Source organism: Arachis ipaensis, chromosome B02 (genome assembly GCF_000816755.2).
Source record: "Arachis ipaensis cultivar K30076 chromosome B02, Araip1.1, whole genome shotgun sequence".
Lineage (NCBI taxonomy): Eukaryota > Viridiplantae > Streptophyta > Magnoliopsida > Fabales > Fabaceae > Arachis > Arachis ipaensis.
Window position 1 is genome coordinate 85,015,134 of NC_029786.2, and position 20,663 is coordinate 85,035,796.

The 20,663-nt window shown below is 34.9% G+C and overlaps 1 protein-coding gene and 1 long non-coding RNA gene across 2 annotated transcripts in view; one reads left to right on the forward strand and one right to left on the reverse strand.

The window, feature by feature from the left end:
* LOC107625569 (transcription factor MYB3R-5) overlaps window positions 1-20,663 on the forward strand; it is a 93,888-nt gene that overhangs the window by 6,259 nt on the left and 66,966 nt on the right. The gene's annotated exons all lie outside the window — the stretch shown is intronic.
* LOC110268941 lies at window positions 14,091-15,572 on the reverse strand. Its single transcript, XR_002357720.1, has 4 exons — window positions 15,402-15,572; window positions 14,959-15,110; window positions 14,467-14,551; window positions 14,091-14,295 (listed from the first exon to the last, which is right to left on the reverse strand). It is a non-coding gene; the product is annotated as an uncharacterized LOC110268941 (long non-coding RNA).

The window sequence follows — 20,663 nt, forward strand, 5'->3', positions numbered from 1 at the left end:
TTATAATTATACTAAATTACTATTAAGAACTAGTTCTCTTAAAAATTTTTAAATTAATCACACCGTTCACAATTCTCTTTTCTAAAAGAATTTAAATTCTCTAAATTTTAAATTTTATTTTAAAAAATAAAATATAATTTTTTACCATTTATACATAAATAAAAAACAAAAAAATTATAAAAAAATCTATTCAAAAATAAAAAATAAGACTTTACCCTCTAAAATAAAAATTTAAAATTTAAAACATCTAAATTCCCCCCAAAAACAACCCCACTCACTCCAAATGAGTGAAATGCGTAGGCGCACTAGTAACCCTAACTCCCTCTTCACTCTCCAATCCTCAGCGCCGAAAATCCTCATCCCCTCATTTCTCACAGCATTAAAACTCCTCCCTCTCCTCCGCCATTGACGTGGCCGGACGGCACCAACCCTTGCTCGTGTCCCGCGACCCTTTCCTCTTCCCCCCTTCCTCGTAGCACCTCTCTCTCTCCGTCGTCCTCCCTGGCAAGGCTCCACGCAGCAGCAGGCCAGCAACACGTCGTCGTTCTCCACACAGGCCATAGCAACTCTCCATCAGCAGTGCAGGACGCCGTCGTCCTCGTAGCGCCTCTCTCTTTCCGTGGTCCTCCCTGCACTTTGCCACTCCATCATCAACTCATCAAGAATGGAGAGTCAGGTTGGTTCTTCAATTTCTGATTCAATCTCTTCTTGCTATTTTTTGCTTCTTGATTTTCGATCTCTGTTCTTGCTATTGTTTGTTGTTCTTGCTATTGTTTCTCTGTTCTTCATTGCACTACTGCTATTATTTGTTGTTGCTATTTCTTGCTATTAATTTGTTCTTGCTATTGATTTGTTGTTCTTCAGTGCTAGCTGCTGCCAGCCTGCTACTGTAATTTTTTTAATTTGTTAATTGTTATTGATTTTAATTGATTTTAATTATTTGAGCGTGACTATATTCAATGATATTTTATCTGAGATGCTAAGAAACTTCTATATGGACAATGATTACAGAAAGCAGTGGAATAAGACCGTGTTTGAGTATAATCAACTGCAGGCTTATGAATCTAAGGGTGTTGAAGTTGGCCGTACAGTTAAGAAGTTCCCACTTTTGAGGCCTAGAGAATATAAATATCCGCTACCATTCCTCTCTTGTCTCATATGGTTTGGCTTAATTTTTCCCTTACTTGAAAGATTATGGATGTTTGTGATTGTGACGAATCATTAACTAATCATAGAACTTGTTGCACGATTAATTCTTAATAAAGAGTGAATGGCATTCCTATTTGACTTTTATTTCACAAATAGATTTATAATTGTCCATAAAAGGTTAATTTATGATGATCCATTAAATTTAGGTAGAAACTACAATTGTCTCTATGTAAAGTTAACAGATAAGAACCGCTAGATGATTTGACATATTTGACGAAATTGTCATCTAATAATCTTCAACTATCAATTTCACATGCAGACAACTGTATGCAAATTTTCACCTTAAAGTTAATGCATTTATCTATACTATTATGTAAACTTGTTGATTTTCAGTTTTGTCTTTAGCAAGTAATTGAAATAATTAGTTTATAATTTATAATATTGTAGTGAACGAATTCATTTTCTGATATTCTCTTGTGGTTTGAGTATATGAACTAATTTCAAAGTCATGGAATTTTCTCTTTCTATTTTGTCGTGGAAACAAATATGATAGTAGGTATTTAGGATGTTGGAGAAAAGTTATATACACATATGTTAGGTATGTTTTAAACAGTGTGAGGCGTGGACTACCCTTAATTGTGTATAGAAAGGACATATATACTGAATTTAGAATGTAAACTCATATTTGCTCATTATTTTAAAATTAACTTTCGTCATTTTGTTATACGGGACTAAGCGGTGGGGAGTAAAGAAGTAACAAGAATTTAAGTTGAATGTTTAAGTGATAAAATTGTTCTATTGAAATAAGGACATACGAGATATGATCGGATTACAAAGGAATTGATTAGTAATTGAAAATGAGTTAAACAACACATGTATTTATATATCACACATATCCAAGATTCTATATCATCATCATCACTTTATGCCTTTTGTTTAATTTATACTAATTGTTTTGCACTTCTTTTTCTCTCTTGATAATAATTTCATATAATTTTCTCATCTTGTTTTCTTCTATTTGATTCTGTTGTTTATTTTGATTAATTTCTTTTGCATGCAAACAAAAATCACATGATGTTGTGTAGTGTAGTGCAGTACTTTTGATTTTGACTATTGTTGGATTTTATGATTATGAATTTTTTTTCTTTTCTTTTTTGTTGAATTTCTTGCTACTTTTTTGGTGATCATCTTGTATGAATCCATTTATGAAATTCTGTATCATGGGTTAGTTTGGTTAGTTCTGTGACTTCATGTATGGACAATTTTTTTTTATTTTTCTATTGATTTGTGTTTTTTTTTGTAATATGCAGAACTATGCAGAACTGATGAAGTAATCAACACTCAATTAATAGTTTCTCGGTAAATTTACCAAAAATGGGTCAGGCATTTTCCTCCATATTTCAGCTTGAAACAGAGGTTGTTATGGCTTGTTGGCATTACATTTGCAGTATGTAAATTAAATTATTAGTTTTATTATAGAATTTTAATTTTTTAAATTATAATTGTAGCATGTAAATAATTCATGTAAATTAATAAAAAAATCAATTCTTTTTATATTTTCTTATTTTCTCCCTTCAAAAGTGTGGCTATGTCTCCTATTGGCACGCTTTTGAAGCGTGGCCAAAACCAACTCAATTGGCACGTTTCTAAAAGCGTTGTTGTATATCCACTTTTTGGAATGCTTTAAAAGCGTGGTGAAAAGATATCACTATATTTTTTTGCATTTTTGGCACGCTTTAAAAGTGTAGCAAAAGCCAATTTTTCTTGTAGTGCGAAATATTTATCGATTTGTTACTAGTTTAAAAGGAATTTGCAATGACATTTGCAATAGTATTGCAACTAATTAAATACATATTTTCTAGCAAATTAGCGACTACTTCGGAACTTTGCTTTCTCATTTAGATTGGCTTTGGCTTAGTGACAAAATTCCTACAAATTTAATTAAGGATTTTTAAAGATTAGCTATAGATTTGCTACAAATTGTGATAGATTTGCGATCGTATTAGCGAACAACTTGCGACGGGTTAGATTCGGAAAAAATCGTCACTAATTAGCGTCAACTAAGTATTCCATTTTGTCTACGAAGTTAGCTTCGATTTAGCGATGAGTTTACTGCGCTAGAGTTTGACGCTAATTAGCGACTACGTGTTAGTCTATTTCTTCTATGGAATTAGCTTTTAATTTAGTGATGGATTTGCGATTATCTATTCGGTCCCTAAAAAACTTTTCCGATGAATTAGCGACTAATGTGTTTGCCTCACTGATCTGCGACTTGTAATTAGCGAGGAAAGCATTGGTTGCTAGACGGTAGCTAATCTGTCACAAATTATATTTTGCGTCAGATTAGTGATGATTTTCCGACTGTTTTTGTTGTAGCTAATCGGCCTTATTCTTGTAGTGAATGTTTAGAATTTAGATTTTTGTATTCGCTTCAAATTAAATTTGCCTTTATTGTTTATATCTTTTATTCTGTTTTTCTTTTTTTTTACAGTTCTTTGTTAAGTTTAAAATAGTTCCATATTTCTTTATTTTTAGTATTCACAATGTAATATTTTATTAGTTTGATTTGGTTGTATATATATATTCTATTAGTTTAAATAATTTTTATTTTTTAAACTCCAATTCATACACAATAAACGGTCACTTCTAATAATGCTCAAATATGCTCACAATAAGGTGGAACATTAAAAAACCAAAGTAAAACAACATACAATAGCTGACAACTCAAAGTTCATAACAACCCCTAGTTATCTTTGGCATTGTCATCAACAATCAAAGGGTTCACCACCAATCCAATCATCATAAAAAGTAAAGAACCTGTTCATAATTTCCATCACACTTGAGGCTTAATTTTTGAAGATTCTATCATTTCTTTCTAGCCAGATTGTCCAAATGACAGTAAAGAAACCAACGAAGCACCGCTTCCTCTCATCCTTTCACGTTGAAATATTCGTCCAACTTTCAAAGTGTTGCTTTAGTGAACCTGGCATAGTCCATATCCTCCCAAGAGCAAACAGCCAAGCACACCACACCTGCCAAATGAGCTCACAACTAATAAACAAATGAAAAGCAGACTCTACAGACTTACAACATAACACATACATATTATCATTCTGGTCAAGAACACCTAATCTACACAGTCTATCCTTAGTATTCACCCTGCCAACCAACACAAACCAAGAAAACAGCTCAATCCTTGGTGGGACGAGGCCTCTCCAAATAGTACTAGTGAAGCTATAGTTTGTGATTTCCTCCGGAAGAACTTCTTCCTGCAACACATGTACAAAGGAGTTAGTCGAATAAATACCAGACCTATCAAACTTCCAGACCACTCTATTCTCTCTCTCATTTGTTAGCTTAATTGATTGTAATATCTCATGAAGGTGGTTTACAAGCTCCAACTCCCATTGGAATAACTCTCTCCTCCATTGGAAACTCCAAATCCACTCTAACCCATCCCAAAATCCACACTCTCCTATAACAGATCCTTTAAGGTTTGAGACTGAGAAAAGTCTTGGAAACACATCTTTCAACACACCACTAGGTAACCAGCTATCCTCCCAGAAACGAATTGTTCGGCCATTCCCTAACTCCATAGACAAGCTTCTGATAATCTTCTCTCTCACATGTGGCTCCCTGATTTGTAAATGACAGATATCCTTCCAGGGACCCCCTCTTGTAGGAGTAGGCTGACCACTGATGAGCGGATATTTTATACACTTTTTGCTATCTTTTTCTTATTGTTTTAGTGTGTTTTGTTTAAGTTTCATTACATTTTCATAGGTTTTAGTACAAAATTCACATTTTTGGATTCTACTTTGAGTTCCTGTGTTTTATGATGATTTCAGATAATTTGTGGCTGAAATTAAGGAGCTTTGGCAAAGTCTGAATCAGAGGCAAGGAAAGCGTAGCAGATGCTGTCAGATTCTGATCTCTGTGCACTCAAACGAGAATTTCTGGAATTACAAAGGTCCAAATGACGCATTCTCAACGGTGCTGGAAAGCTAACTTCTTGAGCTTTCTAGAAATATATAATGGTCTATACTTTTTTTCGAAGGAGCCTGCCCATATTGGGCGTTGAACGCCCAAAACCTACCTCCTTTCTGGCGTTCAACACCCCAAGGAGACAAGCTAGTGTTGAACGCCCAAGAACCACCCCCTTTGGGGCGTTCAACGCCAACCCAAGCACAAGGTAGCGTGGTTCAACTCCCATTCCTCAAGTTGGATGCCAAAGCTCAGCCCAAGTACTCAACCAAAGTGAGCCCAAGGATGGATTTCGCACCTCTAGTCTAATCTATCATACTTTTGTACTTCTTAGTTGTTAAATTATTATATATAGGAGAAGATCACCTATGTTTAGGATCTTCGGCCTCATCTTTGCCCATTCGAATCTTTCATTACTTTTCTGTAAGCTATGAGCTACTAAAACCTCCTAAGTTAGGATTAGGAGCTCTGCTGATTCTCATGGATTAATAATATTACTGTTTCTATTTCAATATACGTTTGATTCCATTCTCTTATGCACTTTCATTCTTCATCTCATGAATTGAGGATGACCCATGACAATCATCCTTATTCTACATGGGTTCCGTGTGAATCCTGACCCGGATAGCATTGAACCACAGCTAGAGAGTGTACTGCGGATTCCAATAGCATGCCTGGGCGACTTTGGATAAGTGACATAAAATCTCATTGACCGTGGGTTACTGAGGTCTCTGTGGCGTTAAGGCCAGAGTTTGAGAAGCATCATTCCCTGATCCGGAAGATCCGACCTTGTCTGTGGCGTTTTGAGTAGGATCGCGAAGGGGAGTGGATTGCTTAGTGCTCCACCTTCGGCTACAGTGGGAAGCTGATAAACCCTATTTTATGGTTTATCTTGTGCTCAATTGAGTGGATTTTATCAATCTTTCATACACTTATTCATACTATTTGCATGGTTTTACATTCTCCTTCCTGATTTTGTGCTATGATTGAAAACATGCTTCTTTGGCCTTATATTTGCTAATATTAATCCTCTCTCATTACCATTAGATGCCTTGATATGTGTGTTAAGTGATTTCAGAGTTTATAGGGCAGGAATGACTTAGAGGATGGAAAGGAAGCATGCAAAAGTGGAAGGAATACAAGAATCTGAAGGAACTGCTAAAGCTGTCCAGCCTGACCTCTTGGTACTAAATCGACCATAACTTGAGCTACAGAGGTCCAAATAATGCGGTTCCAGTTGTGTTGGAAAGTTAACATCCGAGACTTCGATTTGATAGATAATTTGCCATAGTTGTTCTGATGATAAGTGATGCGAACGCGTGATCTATGCGGACGCGTCGCAGTGGCGAAAAACTAGCGTGTTTGAATTTGAAACCAGCGAATTCTGGGCTGTTTCTGACCCAGTTCTCGGCCCAGAAAACACAGATTAGAGGCTATAAAGTGGGAGAATACATCCATTCATCACACAACTCATATACATTCATATTCACATAGTTTTAGGATTAGATGTAGTTTTTAGAGAGAGAGGTTCTTTCCTCTCTCTTAGGATTAGGATTAGGATTTATATTAGGATTTAGGATATCCTTCCAGGGACCCCCTCTTGTAGGAGTAGGCTGACCACTGATGAGCGGATATTTTATACACTTTTTGCTATCTTTTTCTTATTGTTTTAGTGTGTTTTGTTTAAGTTTCATTACATTTTCATAGGTTTTAGTACAAAATTCACATTTTTGGATTCTACTTTGAGTTCCTGTGTTTTATGATGATTTCAGATAATTTGTGGCTGAAATTAAGGAGCTTTGGCAAAGTCTGAATCAGAGGCAAGGAAAGCGTAGCAGATGCTGTCAGATTCTGATCTCTGTGCACTCAAACGAGAATTTCTGGAATTACAAAGGTCCAAATGACGCATTCTCAACGGTGCTGGAAAGCTAACTTCTTGAGCTTTCTAGAAATATATAATGGTCTATACTTTTTTTCGAAGGAGCCTGCCCATATTGGGCGTTGAACGCCCAAAACCTACCTCCTTTCTGGCGTTCAACACCCCAAGGAGACAAGCTAGTGTTGAACGCCCAAGAACCACCCCCTTTGGGGCGTTCAACGCCAACCCAAGCACAAGGTAGCGTGGTTCAACTCCCATTCCTCAAGTTGGATGCCAAAGCTCAGCCCAAGTACTCAACCAAAGTGAGCCCAAGGATGGATTTCGCACCTCTAGTCTAATCTATCATACTTTTGTACTTCTTAGTTGTTAAATTATTATATATAGGAGAAGATCACCTATGTTTAGGATCTTCGGCCTCATCTTTGCCCATTCGAATCTTTCATTACTTTTCTGTAAGCTATGAGCTACTAAAACCTCCTAAGTTAGGATTAGGAGCTCTGCTGATTCTCATGGATTAATAATATTACTGTTTCTATTTCAATATACGTTTGATTCCATTCTCTTATGCACTTTCATTCTTCATCTCATGAATTGAGGATGACCCATGACAATCATCCTTATTCTACATGGGTTCCGTGTGAATCCTGACCCGGATAGCATTGAACCACAGCTAGAGAGTGTACTGCGGATTCCAATAGCATGCCTGGGCGACTTTGGATAAGTGACATAAAATCTCATTGACCGTGGGTTACTGAGGTCTCTGTGGCGTTAAGGCCAGAGTTTGAGAAGCATCATTCCCTGATCCGGAAGATCCGACCTTGTCTGTGGCGTTTTGAGTAGGATCGCGAAGGGGAGTGGATTGCTTAGTGCTCCACCTTCGGCTACAGTGGGAAGCTGATAAACCCTATTTTATGGTTTATCTTGTGCTCAATTGAGTGGATTTTATCAATCTTTCATACACTTATTCATACTATTTGCATGGTTTTACATTCTCCTTCCTGATTTTGTGCTATGATTGAAAACATGCTTCTTTGGCCTTATATTTGCTAATATTAATCCTCTCTCATTACCATTAGATGCCTTGATATGTGTGTTAAGTGATTTCAGAGTTTATAGGGCAGGAATGACTTAGAGGATGGAAAGGAAGCATGCAAAAGTGGAAGGAATACAAGAATCTGAAGGAACTGCTAAAGCTGTCCAGCCTGACCTCTTGGTACTAAATCGACCATAACTTGAGCTACAGAGGTCCAAATAATGCGGTTCCAGTTGTGTTGGAAAGTTAACATCCGAGACTTCGATTTGATAGATAATTTGCCATAGTTGTTCTGATGATAAGTGATGCGAACGCGTGATCTATGCGGACGCGTCGCAGTGGCGAAAAACTAGCGTGTTTGAATTTGAAACCAGCGAATTCTGGGCTGTTTCTGACCCAGTTCTCGGCCCAGAAAACACAGATTAGAGGCTATAAAGTGGGAGAATACATCCATTCATCACACGTCTTCCATTATTCACTTTTCATAATTTAGATGTAGTTTTTAGAGAGAGAGGTTCTCTCCTCTCTCTTAGGTTTTAGGATTAGGATTCCTCTTAAAGGATTTAGGATTTCAACTTCTTCTCAGGTTCAATATTCCTTTTATATTTTTATTTATTCTAATGCTTTTATTCGTATCTGACTTATGTTACCAATTTGGCTTATGAACTCTTTATGTTTAGATTGATTTTCTTTTATTAATGCAATTGAGGTATTTTAGATTTATGATTTTTATTTAGCTCTTCATATTCTCGGCTTTAATTGATTAATTGGAGACTCTTGAGTTATCAAACTCATCGTGATTGATAATTGTTATTTTTGCTAATTGAATTGAATTCCGATAACTCTAGTCCTTTCTTAGGAGTTGGCCAGGACTTGAGGATCAAACTAATTAATCCACTTGACTTTCCTTTGCTTTAGTAAAGGTTAACTAAGTGGGATTAAAACTCAATTCTCATCACCATCGATAAGGATAACTAGGATAGGACTTCCAAATTTTCATACCTTGCCAAGAGATTTCATTATTATTAATTTATTTTTCTTGTCATTTAAATTACTTGCTCCTTATTTCAAAAACCCAAAAATTCTACCTTTTCCATAGCTAATAATAAGTCATACATCCCTGCAATTCCTTGAGAAGACGACCCGAGGTTTGAATACTTCGGTTTATAAATTTTATTGGGTTTGTTACTTGTGACAATCAAAACTTTTGTACGAAAGGATTTTCTGTTGGTTTAGAAACTATACTTACAACGCGATTACTTTTATTCTTTACCGATAGAAAATCAGATCGTCAAGGGGCTCGCCTGAGTAGGGCGAGTTCGACGGCTCGTGCCGCCGAACACCCACGTTCCTCCGTTCAGCCTAACCAGTAGATTTACACCATTCAAAATTCAAAATTTAATATTCAAATTCAAAAATTTAAATTTCAATAACCTTTTAATTTAAAGTTTGTTTTTATTTTCGTTTTTAATTTTTATTTGCTATTATGAGTTCTCACCCCCATCGCTTTAAGTTTAGTTCCAATGTTGTTGTAAGGAATGGAAACTATAATGAAAATAGGCATCAAGGTTGGAAGAATCAAAGATGGGAGGAGCCACAAGGATTTGATCAACCCTCTTGGCAACAACCCCCTCCAATGCACTATAACCAACAACCATTCTGTGATGCATACCAAAATTATGACTATGGTGGACCCCCTTGTAGTTACCAACAAGCCCCGCCATATGCTTATGAACCATCTCCTCAACACAACTTTGAACCACCATACTCACAAGCCCCTTACCACCAAACACCACCATATGACCCTAACCTGTATCCACCACACCAACCACCATATGAACCACACCCAGAACCACCACCTCAATATTCACCATCTCCATATCCTTATCAAGAAGAACCACCTTCCTATTATGAACCATTTCTCCAAAATAATGAACCCTCATATCCACCCCAATCTTCAATGGATGACTTCCTTCGTGGTCTTCTTTAAGGGCAAGCGAAGATGCAAAGGGATGTACTGGAACTCGCGACTGCCTTAACCGAGGTGGTAAATAAATTAGCTTCTCAACATCTGAGCACTCAAAGTACTCCCATGGCTGCATGTGGAGAATCAAAAGAAGAGCGTAGCATGAAGGAGACAACTCATAATTCACTTTTCATAATTTAGATGTAGTTTTTAGAGAGAGAGAGAGGTTCTCTCCTCTCTCTTAGATTTTAGGATTAGAATTCCTCTTAAAGGATTTAGGATTTCAACTACTTCTCAAGTTCAACGTTCCTTTTATTTATTTTCCTAATTTACTTTATGAACTTTTCCATGTTAGATTTGAATTTATGTTTAAACGTAATTTGATGTGTTTTAGATTTATGATTGCTTTATTCTATTTATGAATGCTTTTAATTTAATTTAGATATTTTCTTCCTTTTGGCTTTGGTTAAGTAATTGGTAACACTTGAGTTTTCAAACTCAGCAGTGGTTGAAATTGGCAGATTACTATTTGATCTAGATCACTCTAAAGCTAGTCTTCCCACAGGGATTAACTAGGACTTGAGGATCAAACTAATTAGTCCACTTGACTTTCCTTTGCTTTAGTAAAGGTTAACTAAGTGGGATTAAAACTCAATTCTCATCACCATCAATAAGGATAACTAGGATAGGACTTCCAATTCTCATACCTTGCCAAGAGCTTTATTAGTTATTATTTTAACGACTTGTTATTTTACTTACTTGTTCCTTATTTTAAAAAACCCCCAATTTACAAGACTCACAACCAATAATAAGAACACCTCCTTGCAATTCCTTGAGAAGACAACCCGAGGTTAAATACTTCGGTTATCAATTTCAAAGGGGTTTGTTACTTGTGACAACCAAAACTTTTGTAAGAAAGGAATTCTTGTCGGTCTAGAAGCTATACTTACAACGGAAATTTATTTGCAAAAAGTTTAGATTGCGCGAGAGTTTCGTTCTTCAAAATGGCGCCGTTCTGGTCGGTGGACAATGAGGAGCATGGCTTTGTATTGGAACAAGTGGAGGAAGCCATAATAGTTGCAGAGGAAGAAATGGTTGAAGATTTAGGAGATGCTGAACCTCCATGGGAATCGAGAACTGTACAGGATTCCACCGAGAAGTTTGAATTTGATGTTGAAGAGGGTGTACAACCTCCAAGGCATATCATGGCTAAAGACTTTGAAGAGGTTGATCAAGAGATGGAAATTAAAGAAGAAGAAGCACAACCTCCCATGCCCTTGGTAAGTAATGAAGAAGAGATTGAATTAGAAGAAAGCTACCAAAAGGAAGAGGTTGAAATTGAAGAAGTTTGCAAAGAGGTGGAAGTTGTCAAAGAGCACAAGGGAGTGGAGCTTGAAATCACCTGGCCAAAGTTATTGGAGACCTCTCCGCCTAAGTCACCATCATCCTTCACAACATTCAAGTGGGTAAAATTCATATCCCTTAGCTTTCTCATCCCACTTGAATATGGTTTACTTGAGACAGATGGTCAACTTAGAGCTCTTTGTGGCTATAAGAGTAAGAGGGAGATGGTTAGTGGTAAGAATTGTCATGCAAGGGTCAATATGGTTGCATGCTCCAAACTGAAGTATCATGGTTGGAAGAATACTAAATTGTATGGGTCTAGGAAGCTGTTTGGATGCCTCAGTCAGAATTCGGATTGCTTACCACCCGGTTGGAACAAAGATGGTCAACAAGAAGACGGGTGCAAAAGCAAGGTCTGAGACCCCGGAATTCAGTCTAGAAATCAACACTCTTGGGGCCTTGTCACTTGCTTTAACCTGCTTGAAAGCTTTTTGCGCCTAGTTTGGGATCCCGGAGGCCATTGAAATTATAAACATTGGTGGGGATTCAAGGATCAGTACAAGCACAAGCCACCATAACAAAGGACTCCCCAAATGTCCAACTTAAGGACTTTAACTAAAAGTACTAGGTGGGAGACAACCCACCATGGTATGATCGTCCCTTTTTCAGTTTTAATTCTAGTCTGTTTTGTTTGTTTTTGAGTTTTGATTGGACCTGGAATTATGCATAACGTTCATATTAGTATTGCATTCTGCATACTGCATTATTAAAAAAAAAAAAAAGAAAAGCACGCACGCGACGCGGCAGCGTCGCTGACGCGTCCGTGTCACCAGTGCGTTTTGAAGAAAAGAGAATTGGACAGAGAGTCACGCGAGAGCGTGGCTGGAGGTGTGCCTTTGGCACAAATTGATCCACACGACCGTGTCGCTGACGCGTCTGCGTCATTTGCAAAAAATTCCTCACACGCGTCCGCGTCACCCACGTGAACGCGTCCCCTAAAAACCGACGTAAAAAGGGTATATGGCAGAGAGTTATGATGGAGCTGGGCTGGACTCGTGCTAGAAGCACAAGCCCTCCCACGCGAACGCGTGCCCTACGCGTCCGCATCGGTTTGCAATTATGGCCATTCACGCGATCGCGTCACCCACGCGAATGCGTCACCCAAAAATTTTTGCAAAGTAAGTTTTAGACAGAGAGTTGCGCGAACGCGTCGCTGCTCTCGCGCCATTCACAAAAATCAAGTGACGCGACCGCGTGACCCACGCGTCCGCGTCACTTGACAAAAATCGCACACCACGCGACCACGTGACCCACGCGTCCGCGTCGCATGCGGCGCACAGAATATCCAGATCAGCCAAAATATCTTATCTTTTCTTCCCCAAATCCTAATTTCTTTCTTCTTCTTTCTTCTTTCTTTCTCTTCTTCTCCCCCTCTACTCTTCTATCCCTTTAATTTAATGCATTTATTTGTTCTTTCCTTTTGGTTTCTTTTTCAATTCTTTTTCATGCATTTTTATGTTGGTGTTGGTGTTTTATTTGGATAGTACCTTATTTTATTTGAGCATGTGGCTACTCTGAGAAGAGATTTGACAATTGACATTTACTTATGGCTCTCATATACATTTGGATTACATTATTTTCATCTCTATTTTAACTTGCACACCCAATGTATTTGGGATTATCATTCACAATTGTCATCATTACACATGCTCTTTAATTTGGCACATTTATTACTTGATGCTTGAGCTATGCTTCTCATGCCTATTTGCATTATTTGCATGTTTTTACCCTCTTGCATCTAATTATTTTGAATTTCCTTTTTTGATCGTTATTGTTGTCTTCCCTACATGTTGTAGCTACCATGTAGTTGGGCTATCATCTTTCCTTTGACATTTCTTATCACTTGGAATTTCCTCCCTTCCGGTCTGGGTTTTCTATATTTCACACTCTTCCTTTTTCCTCTTCCTTAGGCATGGGTACCAAGAAAAGAAAAGAGAAGGCCACTGATAAGACATCGGCACGGAGAGGAACCAAGAGACCTCCAGCTAAGGCGCCTCTATCTACAAGCGTCAGTTGTAGCAACCCGTCCACTTGTACATCTCAGCATGCACCGAGGACGGTGCAATCTTTAAGTGTGGGGAGGTCGATATCGATCTCCATGGGTTAGTTACTCTTCTATCTCAACACCAATGGTTTATTTTCCTTGTTAGTTGTTGCATTTGCATGTTTGATTGCATGATTATTTGATTTTGTGCATATTTTACCACTTGGTTGAAGTAATATTTTCTTTTTCAAGAAACCTTTTAGAGCATTTCACTAATTTGAATAAAATTTAATGTTAAACTTGTTTGAAGAAATATTATACTGGAACATTGTTTAGAGCTTGAACACACAAAACCTGTGAGATTTTGAACCTATTTGATTGGTTGCATTTTATCAACCAAAATTTTATTTTTGATGTGTGTTGTTCTCTCTAAAATTGTGATCTTTGTCTTGCTTAATTCTATATTTCCATTATTTGATGTATGCATACACTTACATGATTGAGGCCTTTGTTTCACTGAGCTTACATATCCATATGGCCTTACCCTTTCATTATTCTTTTCAAACCAATGTTGAGCCTATTATACCCCCTTTGTTCTTTACTTTAGCACATCATTAACTCTAAGCAGAAAAAAATAAAAATTCCAAAATAATTAAATTATTTAATTCATTATTAAGATCATTGAGGAGAATATCTTGTTTAAAAATTTTTGTGCATATATAAATACCTGAAATGCATAGGCTTCATCGGAGATATGAAAAAAGCACTTACAATCTAAGCAATACATTTCCAGCGTGCTGAACAAGCTCGTAGAGATAAAAACATGGAAACGCCATGCCTGCTCTCGTCTTTGAAGAACAACTCCAACCCCCTAAACTTGCTGAATGCTCTCATATCTAATTCAACCACACGCACAACATAAATAAATAAAAAAAAGTATGATTTAAAGGACTAATTGAGTATGAATAGTTTGTAAGGAAAACAGAGAAATTATACACAGTTCATAGTATTTTATAGAAAGGTGTTCAATATAGAAAAAGTGAGAAACACCACTTGTGCTTGCTTACCTTGCCAATTAAAACAGATTTGGCTTTCTTGAAGATGGAACTGAGCTTTTCATATTCAGGGGCAAGCTTTTTACAGTGCCCACACCTATGATAACAAAAAAGTGGTATGAGAAACACAGATCGAGAATTAGAAAAATAAATGTGCATCTTATCTTTGCTGGATCGCCATAATGAATCACCTGACAGAGTGAAAACCTGGCAACTATATATATAACGAACTCAGAACCTTCATTTGGCACAAAAAAAAAGTCTCGTTGGTACCCTCACTCTCTCTAATGTCAATTATACAGAGATCTTATCACCTAATAACTTATGTTAAAGGAATCAAATCAAAGAATATAAGGTTAAACATCTATTAATCTACAAAATCAAAGAGAAAAAGGACAATAACACATTCTATTCAAACTGTATACTAAACTAAACCCTAGATAAGGTAAAAATTAAATCAATAAAGGAACCAAAAATGAATTGGTGATTATTTTATTTTTTTACCAAGGAGCGTAAAACTCAACAAGTGCTCCTCTGTCCTGACCAACCTCCTTCACAAAGTTATCTTCGGTGAGCACAACAACATCGTCTGCAGAGACAAATACGAAGACGAGAGCAAACAGCAACACTCCCAACACTAAACCCCTGCTCAAGATCTATGCACGCGTCAAAGTGTTAGAGGTGTTTGGGGTTAATTAATGGTCTAATTATTCTGCCTATTTACAAAGATCGAAGCATAAAAGTGGAACCAGATATTGCCAAGCTCAGTTTTGTATTCTAATAATTCTAATTCATCCTATCAAATAAATATTCAGAATAACATTGACAATTGAATTTCAACAATGTATATTGAACCAAAAAAAATTGGAAAAAAGCATCAGGTTGCGATAGAACACAAATTGGGAGCACAAGAATCAGAATTGAGAGGGAGATTAAGAAACTCATACCTGATGACTAGAGCACGATTCAGATTTCAATCAAAATCAAAATCAGCACTAGCTTGTCCGAGAAAAGGATTCAGATCGCGATTAACATTGATATGAAAACTTGGAAGAGATTCGAGCGGTGAAGAAGAAGAAGAATAAGAAGAAGAAGAAACAATGATGGAGATGGTTTTCGGAGGGAATAAAGTATTGAGAGTAGTTTGTGTGAAATGCGAGCCTCCCAGAGTCAAGATATTTTTGGTTTAGCAGTTTAAGTTTGTTGTTATTTTTTAAAATTTTAATTTCTTTTTAGTGGCCATAGTTTAAATTACCGTTAAAATTTATAGTATTAATGGTAAATATATAATTGCCACTAAAAGATGATTTTAAAAAAAATTGTGGCAATAATATTATGACCGCTAAAAATTTGTCGCTAAAAATATTTTTTCTTGTAGTATGCAGCAACTAAGTTGTAATAATCTAGAAATATTGGCTCTCCACCACTATTTTCACGTAATGATTTATCGGCTGAAAATATTGATCCTCTACCACCATTTTAAAACAATGTTCTATCTGAATCACCTATTGCATATATTCCTTCTAATTATTTTTTTTAATCATTTTATCACTATATTTTTATCATTTATTTTAGTAGTCTTTACAAAATATATACTATATTTTTATACACTTTGATCACTAATTTCCTTCCTATTAACTCCAAAATAATGTTTTAATATATTTTATCTTTTTAAATATTACTAGAAGCTCATTGCAATGAAGCTGGTCCAAACAATAGATGAGATGATAATATAAACAATTGGTATTTTATACATATTTAAGTTTTGTATGATAATGCATTTTTAATAAATAAATAAATTTTTAAAAATTAACTTTTAAATTATCTTATCAGTATATCCTAGCATTTTAATGTATTGATAGTACACATAATTTATAAGCATAATTGGTCTTAAAAAAATATATCTATTTAATGCCATTATGAAAATTAGGGGTGAACGCGGATTGGATCGGATCGGATATGGCCAAATTTTCGATCCGATCCACACTAAAATTATTGGATCAGATCGGATCTAATATCCGCAGTTTTTTAGTTTAGATTCGATCCGCACATTTGCAGATTGGATCAGATCGGATATCGAATATATCCGCAAAACACAAAAATATTTTTAAAAGTTTATTTTTATTAAAAAAATATCAATAAAATTCATTTTTTCTATTTTTTTAATATGTTTAATAAAATATAAAAAGAATATTTACTTATTTATTTCTTTATTTTTGTGGATACGCGGATATGCGGATCGGATATGTGGATACCTACACAAAATCTGCAATCTGATCCAATTAGTGTGCAGATATGATCCGATCCAGTCCGATAGCCTTGCGGATCGGATCCATATCCGAAATTTTCGGATCGGATTCGGATAAACACCGCGTATATGCGGATCGGATCCGATCCATGAACACCCCTAATGAAAATCAAGTTAAAAAAAGTGGAAGTGCCTAATGTAAGACCCAGATTTTTAAAAATTAAATAATTAATTATTTATGACTCATTATATTTGTTAAAATTTTGTTTTTAAAAAAATTATTTTACCAATATAAATAAATAGAATTTTGTGATTATTGAAATTTAATTTAATTATAATTTATTCTATTAATTTAAAATATTTATTAAAAATTTATTATTATTATTATTATTATTATTATTATTATTATTATTATTATTATTATTAAAGTTTAAAAAAATAAAAGGAAAAGAAAGAAAGAATTGGCCGAAGCCATTTGGAAGCAAAAGAAAAGACATTTGGAAGCAAAAAAAACGAAATAAGGCACGACACATTAAGAGAATAAAGGGAAGGAAATTTGAAACGTGGGTTCCATGCATATGTGTATATATATATATATATAGTGAACGGGAGGTTATGGGACCATGAAGCTTCCTTTCCGATTTCTTCTAATTCGTAACTCCAATAAAAAATCTAATTCGATAAAAGTGTTTGTATTCTTTTCTTTTACATATTGCATGTTGGTGTCACTTTTAATCGGTGGAAGTTGACGGTGACGTAGCTCCCTTATCCCTTGAGTTTGGCCAACTGGAGTTTTAGGAGACAAAGATAATTTCTGACGCATTTTTCTTTAGCAGTTCGGTCAAAAAATTTCTCTAAAGCTTTCGTTAATTTTGATTTCATACGAAGGTAGGGGCTTGTTTTTAAAGTTAAATTTTTAATTTAAGAATGCTTATAAAGTTTATTGAATAATTGTAAATAATTTACGAGAATCTAGTATTACTAATTGATGTGAATTTGTTGAATTGTGGTTGTGAATGGTGTTTAATTGGTGTTGTTTGTTAAACTGAGATATGAATTGAGTTTGGATTGAGGCTGTGAATGTTGCTGGAATTTCTAGTCATGTTAATTTTTTAGCTTGATTGATGATTGAGATTTGTTTGATAATAGTAAGTATTGTTGTAATGATTTGGGAATTGTTAAGAGAATGAAGGAGCTCGTAAGAGTGGTGAATTCGAATGTTAAGAGAGGTCCTGTCCAAGTTTTTATAAAGATATACAAAAAGGTGATTTTGATTTGAAAATTCGACTTATAAGCTTATTTTGAGAAATGTTTCTATGTTGAAAAAATAATAGGTTTATATATTTACACATGTCGAAAAAATGGTTTTATATTAAAAGGTTTGATTTATATTTCTAAAGTAAGGAATACTTGGATTTAAAACTGTTGGAAAGAGTTTGAGAAAGCGTTGGTTGATTTATTGGTAACAAATGGAGAATTGAAAATAATTTGGTAGGGACCTGAAAGGGTGGCATAGTCCTAATTTTAGAGGAAATGCTGGCGAATTTTTATAAAATTAAGACTTTATTTAAAGTGTTATTTAAAAACAAATCTGATTTGAGAATATTGTTTGATTTCGATTTATTACAAAAAGATTTTTGTTTTCAATTCAATTTATTAAGAAAAATAATGTTTTAAACTCAGTATTTTTAGAAGGGATTTTGTTTTAAGTTATGTTTTGAGTTCGGTTTGATAAGAAGGAAAAGAAGAAGAACGGAAAGTAAAGAAAAGAGAGATAATTAAAGGAATCTCTGCCACAGGAGAGCAGAGAACAAGGATTTAAAGAATATATTAACTTAAAGAGATTGTCTGCCACAGGAGAACAGATGTGATATTGTTTGGGCCTTAGTGCCAAATGTAAAGTGGGGACGCCCACACACTGAGAACTGTTTTCCAGATGTACGCTTATTGATTTGGAAAGTCACATTGTATGCGGCCTAGCCGTACGACTTATAAGCACACTGTAAGCATCTGGAAAGCCATATCTGGGACTTGTGTTCGGGTAATGTCGGGAGCAGGTAAGCAACCGACACATGAGCTCATGGCTTGCGTTAAGAATAGACATGCATCATGTTGTTTGCACATTTGCATTTGATTGCGCTTGCTTATCTTATTTCTTTGTGATTGTGTTGTTTGTCTTGTTGTGACTTGCTTGTACATTGAATTGAATCTCTTGCTTGTATTATTTGTTTGTGAATGTATTAAAGTGATTACGAATTGACATTTGACTGAGGATTAACTATGTAACTGAGAGACGGGTAATGTGACTAGTTTTATATTTAAAATTTGTTTTGAGTTTAGAGATTTTTAAAAGAGGTAATTAGTTAGCTAAAGTAGAACCAAGAGTATTTTTAAAGGGTTTGATAAAAATATAGTTTTATTGAGTAAAGTTAATTATTTGCACTTTATTTTATTACATTTACGGCATTCCCATTCCCTACTGAGAACGTGCGGTTTGTTCTCACCCCTAAAATCTTCCACCCTTTCAGTGACAGGTTCGAAGATTCAGTATGGAGCTGCGGACGATTAGTAGAATTACTTGTGATACCTATTGTTTTTATAGAGTTCCCTCGCCCTTGTTGCTTTAATTTTTATTTTATCCAGAGGGATAGGTATTGTATTCAAGTTTGGAAAAGTATATGGAACCAAGATTACCAGCCAAACAATATTTTCAGAAATGCCAGTTCGATCTGAATCAATTTTATTGGATTCATTTAGGGTTTTTCTTGGTATCCTTCTAGCTGATGAACTCTTCTTGGCTCTTGATTTTTCTCACGTGATGAATACACCTTAGATATTACCCAAAAAACTAAAGGTAGGTTACACTGACTTCAGATAATAAACTACAAATGAAATCCCTAGATTTGTCAATGATACAAATCATGAGCGGCAGTTAGTGTTGTGTTTATACGGGATGTCAGTGTCACATTTTACAAAAATTGAAAGGTACCAAATGTCATATAATTAAAATCTCATGGGAGGTGAGTTTGAATCCCACCTTAGACACAGTTGCTTTCTGCGTTTTGGGATATTAGGTGCCGTTTTAATGATTAAAGAGACTATAAATTACACAATTACAGAAATATAAAAAAATATTCATTTAATATGAAAAAAAAAACATCCTAATACTTAACAAAAGAAATATTCAGTTATATTTTAGCAAAAATAATTAAATATCTATAAAATTTAAAAAAAATGAAATTCTTAAAGAAATAGAGACATTCACATTTGCAATACAAAAAAATTCGAAAAATATATAAAAGAACATCCATTTAGTATGAAAAAGAAACATTCTGATACTTAGCAGAAAAAACATCCATATATATTAATTCGTAGAAATTTTGGATTCACCCAAAAGTATTCTGGCTGGTTTTTGGCTAATATCATTTTGGTTCTCTAGCATTGTTCTTCAAGTTTTATATTGAATTTATTTGTATAGCATTTATTGTTATTAATAATTATGTAATTTTAATTACTAAAAATAATTTTCTGAAATTTTCTTAAAAACTAAAACGCGATACCGACGTAAAGACTCAATATTAAATAGATAATAAAGAAAAATAGATTAGTAACGCCTTACTTTTGATATGATCATGATGTGCTAAAAGTTAGGTGTTACACCTAACCAAAAATAATTCAAGTCTATCTACATAAAATTTTATAAAAACCAAAAATGATACTTATAATACATATATCTAAAAATTAAAATAAAATATGTGAATTTTAACGAAAACAAAACACCAATAATTTAAAATAATTTAACTATCTTTTATAATTATTAAAATCATGCACGGTATAATCGATTAAAGATAATGTATGAGTATACTGTTATGTGGAGTTTCCCAACAATAGGTTCATATTTTAGTTCCCTTATTTAATCCGACAAAATACTTATCTAATTCATACATTTTATTATTACTTC